Source organism: Trichosurus vulpecula, chromosome X (assembly GCF_011100635.1).
Source record: "Trichosurus vulpecula isolate mTriVul1 chromosome X, mTriVul1.pri, whole genome shotgun sequence".
Taxonomy (NCBI): domain Eukaryota; kingdom Metazoa; phylum Chordata; class Mammalia; order Diprotodontia; family Phalangeridae; genus Trichosurus; species Trichosurus vulpecula.
In genome coordinates, this window is record NC_050582.1 from 15,398,751 (window position 1) to 15,408,430 (window position 9,680).

Below are 9,680 nucleotides of genomic sequence, written 5' to 3' on the forward strand. Positions count from 1 at the left end.
CTGTGACCTCTGAGATCATGCTTAGAGTCTTTAGCATATACCTTTAAGAATACATTAAGAATTTTACACTGTTTGAGTCCAAAGGACATTTCGATATCATTGGAGAAAGATTCTACAAGATGAAGGAGTTGTTTAATGTGTGTTTTGGAGGGAGCCATGTAGCTCAATGCAAACCATCAACGATGAAGTGGTTAATAAGATGTTTTGATTCAACTTTTTAAATTTGGAAATTTACTTAGTTGTGTTTTGGAGACAACGATGGATTTAAGGCTAGAAAGAATCATGAGCTGGCTCCCTGAAAAATGCCACATTTCATATGAATTGTTCTTCACATAGTGTTGGTATCATGTTTTAAATATAGAATAACTTTCCATCTGGACCTCAGATCATCTAGCATTCTCACTATACTTAGGCCAATTTTCTATGTTTGTAGTACATGAATAAGCTGTGAGTACAGAACTGGCTTTGTGATATTCAACAGAAGCAGTATCAATGTTATGGTGCTTTCAGGCAGCTTGTTCAATAATTACCAAATTGATAATAAGCTGCTCTTTCTTTGTGTGCTCTGAGATTTGTTCCTCCTTGCCCAATACATCATATTCTCTTAAGTGTTTATGGACTGTTTTTTGGTGATAAAAGCTGTGAATTCTTTGTGTAGAGTGCATAGACATGAAATTGGCCTATATATTTGTAGGGGTCACTCTCTCATTCTTTAAAAATCCATAACATAATGTCAATAGTTAGGCAAGGTGAGATGAAGGCGCTTGTCTCAGAGAAAGCTGGTAAAGTGTTTTAATAGGAATTCACGTGCCACTGTAAAGCCTTTGAACCAATAATTTTGGATCTTATTTACCTTGTCACTTTCCAGGTTTACGTAGAGGCTAGAATTTCATTCACCAACCTTGACACAACTGTCCTGTCATTCCTCATATTAGTGGTTCCATAAACTTCCTGTTTCTATTTTAATCCAACTTGAATTGTTATTTGTTAGACTTTTATGACCATCTCGGTGAGCAAAGCTATCTATATCCTTCTTTTTGATGAGTTCTGTCTTGCCCCTGATTTCTTTACTCCTCAAGCCTCCGTAGTAAAGTTTTCAATAAATGTTAAATTGTTTATTTTTTGTTCTCTGTGCTGCTTTGACTTCTAATTTCACTTTAACCCTTGGATCTTTGCTTCTTATAATTTTTATAATTACTGACATCATCATCATCATCATGCTTATTCTTTTTATTCTTGTTAGAGATAAGATGCAGTGGGGAAAAGTTCTGGACTTTTAGTCATGTGAAACCTAGGTTCAAATCTTGGCTTTGACATTTACTAGCTGTGTGACTCTGAGCAAGTCATTGAACCTCTCTGAGTCTCAGTTTCCTTATCTGCAAAGAGCAAAATTCTTTTCTAACCTTTTCCATGAGGTTGTGATGAGATCGCAGTGAGATAAATATGTAAAGCCTTTTCTAACTTAGATGGCCCAATGCTAGATGGTCCAAATTTGGATCTATGATCTTAGTGATAGGAGTATTCCCTTCAGTGATACAGATAACAGCCCATTCATCCTTCTGTGCCCTGCATGTTCTGTGTTTGTCTGTCCCATAAGTTTCCCACTTGAAGTCCACCAAAGATGCTGTGGGCTTTGTCCTAATATGTCCATGGTCCTAGTGGAGCACATAGGACATGTGAGCTATCTCTTGCTCTCTTTACATGAACAGACCCTCTTCTTTTTTTTTACTCATACATTCTTAGACATCTCTTTGAGAATATCCTTTCTTCCAGTTCTTTGTAGTTGCTTATTTGTTGAGGTTCAGCCTAATTAATGCCTACCATCAGCTTCTTCATTGCCCTCTCAGGGACATCTTAAGTCTCTAAATAAATTCAGCTATTTGTAGTAGTAGTAGTAGTAATAGTAGTAGTAGTAGTAGTAGTAGTAGTAGTAGTAGTAGTAGTAGTAGTAGTAGTAGTAGTAGTAGTAGTGGTAGTAGTAGTGGTAGTTGTTATAGTCATAGCTGTAGTTGTAGTAGTAGTAATAAGAGTGGCTAGATCACTGAGCTTGGAGTCAAAAGAGATCTGGCTTCCATGTGGTAAATTATAGTTACTAACCCTAGGACACTGCACAAGTCATAGAAGATTTCAGAGCCTCAATCTCCTCAGCTGTACAACTCATCTAATAATTCTAGCCTAGCATATACCTCACATGTTGTTATGAGGAAAACACATAAAATATTATGTAAGTATAAGCTGTTATTAAGCAGAGGATGACTTTAAAAGTGTTGCCTTGATCCTTGGGGTCACATTCAGAATCTACAAATAATTCCCTTTTACCTATCCATACTTTATATATATTTTGTATTCACTTGTCTGTGTTCATGTCTTCCCACCCCATTCTATCATAGAATGGAGATTTCTTGAGGGTATCAACTGTTTAATTTTTATCTTTATCTCCCCAGCACCCAACATAGTGCCTAGAACACAATATGCTTTTAAAAAAGAAATAAAGAAACAAGCCTTGCTGAATCAATGAATGGTGATGCTTATGTGTTTCCTCTCTTTTAATGATATCACATGCTGATACTGTTGGAACAACCATTTTTGGAATGTTGATATCAAGAAGATTATATCTGAGAAATACAAGAAATCCTGCCAGAATAAGATTATCCCCAGCACTGACTAGAAATGGTTTCTTTCTGAAGGTAAGGAAATCTCCCTGATGAGTTACTATACACTGTCATTTGTTATCTTCATTTCAAGTGAAGCTCCTCTTAGAGGATGGTGGCGGCTTGGGGGATTTCTTCCTGTGTTCCTCTTCATGCCAGATCCAATTAATGGAGGGAAATCTACCATCCTTGACATCTTATTCTTAATTTGAAACATTTCCAATGGCTTGAAGTATTCAGGGGCTGGCCGTTCCTCATGCTCTACTGGGTTACTGCCCTGAAGCCACTGTGAGGTTATCCACATGCCAGTCTTCAGATCTGCCAAAGCTGGAAGTAGGGCAGGGCATCCAGGGCTCTGCCCTGAACCCTGATACCACTTACTCCTTAGCTAGAAAGAAACAACTGAACTTAGCAACTGGTTAACAGTTACAGCTAGTTAAAATAGGGAGTCCCAGGAGAATTAAATGCTTCCCTGCCCCAACCCACTCTATCCTTTAATTTGTGCAACATCCTAATATTTCTTCATTCATACACACACACACACACAAACACACACACACACAGATACTAACATCTCCAGGTCTCTCCTTTCGTGGAGCTTTGTGTTGTGGTACCTTGAGTGTCACTCTGAAATCTCTGCCCCATTGTACTACCAACCTCAATTCAAGCAAATTTTTCTGAAACAGCAGTTTTGAGCTGCTTTTGTGCTACTTGGCTCTGGTGCCAGAATTACTAGCCACAGCTGGGGGGGGGGTAGGGAAGGAGCGGGCACAGCACGTACCAATTCCTGCTTAATTTGGCAAAATTTTGGTCCTTAATACAGACACCTACATCCATCATTATTACATGAATATTTTTGGTTGCAATGATGAGAAACAATCTTCCTCTTGAGAGTGAGCCTGTTGAGACCCTAGATGTTTTTAAACACTAAGATGGTGTTCCTGGATCTGTATTTGGCTCATTAATTAGCCCTCCTCCTCTGTCATTAGCTTCCTATGTATTTGGCAGAAGCCCTGACAGAAATCACAGAAAGTTTCCCCTGAGAAGGAAGTCAATCAGCAGTTCAATCAGCACTTCATGAGCTCCCAGGAGGTATATGGCTCTATCCCAGGCCTTTCAAAGTCTCCAAGGAACATTCTATCTAAAAGGATCAATAAGAAAGACAATATGCAGTCACCATAAATATGGTTGGATAGATAGACAGACAGACAGAAAGACAGATAGATAGATAGATAGATAGATAGATAGATAGATAGATAGATAGACAGACAGACAGATAGATGCAGTAATCATCACAGTCACCACCATGGATTGAAGTGAAGGGCAGCCAAGATTCTGCAGGCAGGCTGAATGGAGGTGGGTGAGGGCTGTAATAGAGAGAGTGCAAGGTACAAAAAATAAAGTCTTTGACTTTATGAGGTGTTATACAGATAATTGAAGCAAATAAAAACTGATCGCCTGAAAATACTGAAAGTTAAAACTTAAAAATTTAAAATCTTAAATTTTAAAGGAAAAAAATATCTAATTTAGATCTTTTCTTTAATCAGCTCACTAATTCCTTTAATTTTCTACTCTCCTTTCCTTAGTGCATATTACAGTGGCCAAGATGTTGCATTGGCTAAAAAATTAAGTGAAAGAAGTAAGGCCTCGGAAGAAGTAGCTCAGGTCTCTGGGTTTGAAGAATGGTAGCTGCTGGGACCTTTCTTCCATTCCTCCTCAATCCTTTCTTATTAGGGAATGTGCGGCCAAATTCTAAGGTTTTATCATTGGTTATCTAGTGCAGGGGGCCTTTGGAGAAGAGAGGAGAGAGAAGGTGGAAAACACAAATTATAGCTACTGCTAAGAGATAAAGGGAAATTAGAATCCATAGGGAGGTCTTTATACTTAACTCTGTGTGTGAGGCAAAAGATGGTTGGGTTAATATTATGGTATTATATTGTATTATGATATTATTATTATATTATGATCATTATTATTATATTATTATGATAAATGCCTATGGATGGGGAAAGGGCTTTTCAGGACATGACAATAAGGTGATATCAACAAAGTTGGTAGAGACAATATTCTAATGTATTATAGAGAAGGAAGGTATAAGATATTATATGGCTTCTGGATAGCAGGGCTCGGTTGTGAGCATACAGCACTCCTAGTTCCCATAACTAAGAAGAGTTATGTGGGATAATGGAGCCTAGGTGCATCTGCAAAAAATGCAGTCTCTACACCAGAAATATTAAATTCATAGGAGGCGGGATACAGCTCCCAAGTTTGTCCAGAACCAAATTAAAATGCAATTGGGAAATACTTAACAAGATAAAAAATTCAATAAAACATAGGTAATATTAAAGTGTATTTTCCTAAGTTAATCTGTGGCCTACAGGGATCCTTCTGTATGGTTTAGTTTGAGTTTGACACCACTACTGTATTTTAACCTATGACCCCAGTCTTTACTTAGATGTGCTATGGGGAGGTCCCAGCAGGATTATGGGCTCCAAGGTTAATAGCATGGATCTGTTCTGAGAGAAAGTAATTATGTTCATTCCAACCTCAATGAGTAGTATCAGGTCTATCTTTCTTAGTTGCCCAGGACCTGTGTCCCGCTGCAGGAAGATTTGGGGAGAGTGACACTGGAATATGGATAACAGCATGTCTAGGAGACAACATAGGAAGGTCAGAGCATCACTGAGTCAGATAAACAGGAGTCAGATAAACAGGACACCGAAGAGAAGGCAAGATGGGTTGCCCTCTGTCTAAGAAAGCATTCAATAACCAGGAGCCTGCTAAGATTGAAGAGGCAGAGGGGGTAGAGTGAGGCATAAATGAACCAAAGGCTAGGCAATCATTAGAAATTGAGAGCCCTGAGCTAGTCGGAGGACCAGAGCAAGGTTGGTGGCTAACAAGCTAGCCATACTATAATAAATCAGGGGATCTGGTGGAATAGGTAGAACAGGACAAGGCAGGCAGAAGTATTCAGAGGCTGGTTGCTCCTCATGTTCTACTGGCTTGCTGCCCTGAAGTCACTGTGAGGCTATCCACAAGTCATTCTTCAGATTGACCAAAGCTAGAACTAGGACAGGGCAACCAGGGCAGAGCCCTGGTGATAGCACTTAGAAAAAGGACCACAATAACTCATGTTCTCATCTAAATTGTACTGGGGAAATTTGTAAATTTGGCCTGGAAATGTTTTGATAACAATAACTAAGAACAGTTGATTGAGAAAGTGATTGTAGAAATGGGGAGGAGACCCAGATCCCTTTATTAGACCCATTTCTTATCAGGGTAATTCATCTTCCATCTTATGGAAGATGGACCTGGGCTAGGTCGCATACCTAATGGAATGGCTGCCATGAGAGTTGTGAAGTCTGTCTCCTTCCCTATTAATGAAATATTACAGCCATTTAGGTGCTTTGATTATAATAGTTGACACAATCAATTGGCATCTTACCCTCTTGCCTTGAAGGGAAGTGTTTCTGTGTTGCCTATATTAGGGGTAGGGGTGTTCCTCTCATCAATTTTAAGTTAGGACAGAAAATATAACAGTCACATACCTTCACAGAGTTGGAGTGTTTAAATTTGAGGGCTATTGCCAAGATCTCTTGAACAACAGTATAAAGATCTATTCAGTATATGCAGCCAACATGGAGGACTCTGCCCAATAATAGTTTGCCACTTTCCTAATTCGGTGATGAAGTGCAGGCCGTATCCTAGATGTGCTCTCCCTTTAGGTGTAAATGACTGAAACAAAAACTTCTGTTTTTGAGAAAGAATTCTTTCCTTCTTCTCCTCTGTCCTTCTCACTACCAACTCCCTTGATAGCAGTCTTAATGATAATGAAGAGTTTAATAAAATAGAAATAGCTCCATGGGGAGTTAGGGAGCTAGATAAAAGCACATCAAGATAATTTGTAAATACCTCTCTTTTAACTGATTCATTAAAAAGAAGAAATTCTATTTAAGAAACAATTGCATAGAATATTCTGAAGAGTAATACCATTTAAACAAAATTAATCACAAAGTCATTAATAGAAATCAGTCTAATCAAAAAATACTAATAGAGGAAATACTGGGTAGTATCTCATTTGTCAAAAGAATACAGTTTGAAATAAACACTTTTTTCTTCTTGAGGTAGATTCAAAAAGATTTTCTTTTTTTTAAAGTTCCACTCTTTCCCACCCATTCTCACAGGGAGAATTCTAAAAACCATAGGCAGCAAATGGAGCATATACTAGGAAACCTGGAATATGTAAAGTAGGTTATGGCTACTGTGATGCTGCCAGGGCTAATTAGGAAGAGATTTCCCTTCCCCACTCCACAGAGAGCCTCTCTATAGTAGCATCTGTAACCAACCTGGTGATCCAGTCCAGTCCAACAAGCCCTAGATAGTTCCTTTCCTCACAGAAGTTGCATTCCCCTGGAATTGGGGTGGGATGGTAGTATCAGTTCCACACAGATAAATATATATGTGAATAAACAGAGGAGGGAGAGAACATTGACAACTCGAGGAATCAACAAAAGCTTCCCATAGAAGCAGCACATGTGCTGAGTTTAGAAGGCAGGCAGGAATCCTAAGAGGCAAAGGTGAGGAAAAGTGTGCATTCCAAGCATGGTAACCAATCTGTCCGAAGCATGGAGGCACGAGGTGGGAAGCCAAGTTTGAGAAATAGCAAGAAGACCAGTTTGGGTGGAAGGAAGAGTACATGAAGAGGAGCAGTGTGAACTAGGCCTGGAAAGGTAGTCTTGGGTCAGACGATTTTAAAGGCCAATCCAGTCCTAGAAGCAATAGAGAGCCACTGAGGACCCTTGAGCAGGGGAGTAACATGACCAGACATGCTTTAAGGAGATGATTTTGGCAGCTTTGTGAAGGCTAGACTGGAGAGGAGAGTCTAGAAGTTTCAGTGAGGATAAACATATCTTTGACTTTTCACAAATCGACCTACAGATCACTAGCCCTCCATATCCTCTTTCTACAAACACACATCCACTCATTCAGTACTTTACCCATGCTGTGAATGAACCTCCAAGGCTCAGAGCCACCATCTCCAAACCAATGTTCTTTACACTGACCAATGTCTTTATGAATGAAGAAAAACAAGAAATAGAATGTTGAGTTTAGAGGACATCTCAGTACCAATGGGTTAGGTTTTCCCATGGGGCAATAGGAAGTGTGGATCTCATCAGTGACATAATCAGAAGGTCTTTTATATGTCGATGAAAGAAATATGCATGCTTGAGAGCATGGGGGAGGGGGGAAATGCTAGATGATAAAATATCGGAAAAGGAAAGGCATATGTTTCTGCCATTTGGCAAGCTGTTGGAAAGGCTTAACCTGTCTTTTCTCCCAAGTCCTTTTGATGTAATAACAGTTAACATAATGCTTTATTGATTCAGTATAATTTGTGTATCCCAAATTCTTGGGAATTTTCAGAGGGTATCTGCAAACAAGGCCAGAGGTTGGCAACATTTCTCAGCATTTGGGGCATAGGCTATTGTCAGAATTGAAATGTGGATGTAGAAGCCATCTCCTCAATTTTATCATAAATCACAATGGTTATATTAAAAATAGTGTGTATTTTCCCAAACAGAAATGTATACTTAACATATTTCAGATGCATAAAGTGGCATATGTTATTGGTGAAAATCTTCCTCTTATATTTATGGCCTACTTTTGTAAATGAAGTTCAGTTTGCATGAATGTAATAGGAAGAAAGAAAACCCATTACTGGAAATCTAGGCACATAGAAGTTAACATTTGCTGGGAAGACTTTACTTTGTAACATTAAAGTACCAAGTTACTTAGCTTTCTACATCCTTCCTTAAGTGTGTAACCACACATTGTCTTGAAAGAGATCATGTAAATAACTTAAAAGCCAAGGTCAAAAGGCCCCAATGAGTTATGCCATCATTATGAAAGAACATTTTTCAGGAACTATTTTGAAGTGTTATAGTCTTTCTGGTTGAACAGAAATGTCCCTGAACATTAATGAAGGAGAAGTTCAATGTAAATTTGTAACTTGTTAGAAGTAACAAAATTTGAAATTTAGTCAAAAGATTCATTAAGAATGGCCTATTCTGCTTTTGGCCCCCAGCTCGTGGTGGTGAAGGTGCAACTTCTTTCGGTCGTCCCGAATCCAGGTTCATCCGACACCAGCAGTCACCCCATAGCATCCAGGTCAAGCCACCACCTTCGTCGCCGCCATGCCGCCCAAGTTTGACCCTAATGAAATTAAAGTCGTGTTTTTAAGGTGCACAGGTGGTGAAGTTGGTGCCACATCAGCTCTGGCCCCCAAAATTGGTCCCTTGGGTTTGTCTCCCAAAAAGGTTGGTGATGACATTGCCAAAGCAACTGGTGACTGGAAAGGCTAAGAATCACAGTGGAACTTACCATTCAGGACAGACAGGCCCAGATTGAGGTTGTGCCTTCTGCCTCAGCCTTGATCATCAAAGCCCTAAAGGAACCTCCTCGGGACAGAAAGAAGCAGAAAAATATTAAACACAATGGAAACATCAGTTTTGATGAGATTGTCAACATTGCTCGACAGATGAGGCACTGATCTTTGCCAAGAGATCTCTCTGGAACCATTAAACAGATACTTGGAACAGCCCAGTCTGTGGGCTGCAACATTGACGGCAAACACCCTCATGATGTCATTGATGACATCAATAGTGGTGCTGTTGAATGCCCAGCAAGTTAAAAGCTACAAAGGAAACTATTGCAATCAATTTAACATTTGACAACAACAACAAAAGGAATGGCCTCTTCCTAGTATTGCCAAGCCTGCAAATAACAGAGAGACAGTAGCCATTAGACCGTAGTAGTCATGTCTTGAAAATAAACAAGTCTGAACAGAAGCATTTCCTACAAGTTGTACTAGTCAACACACCTATAATTGCCAGAACCACCTCAAACCTGACAGTAATAGTATCTGTCACACATTGGCAACTGCTGAGGAGGTTCATGTGATGATCAGAGGCATAGCTAAGTAAGGAGAGAATGGGTTTCTCTCTCCATAGTCAGAATCCCTTGCCAGAA

General features: G+C 39.4%; 1 pseudogene; it reads left to right on the forward strand.

The window, feature by feature from the left end:
- Positions 1 to 8,827: 8,827 nt before the first annotated feature.
- LOC118832870 lies at positions 8,828 to 9,349 on the forward strand (annotated as a pseudogene).
- Positions 9,350 to 9,680: the final 331 nt, after the last annotated feature.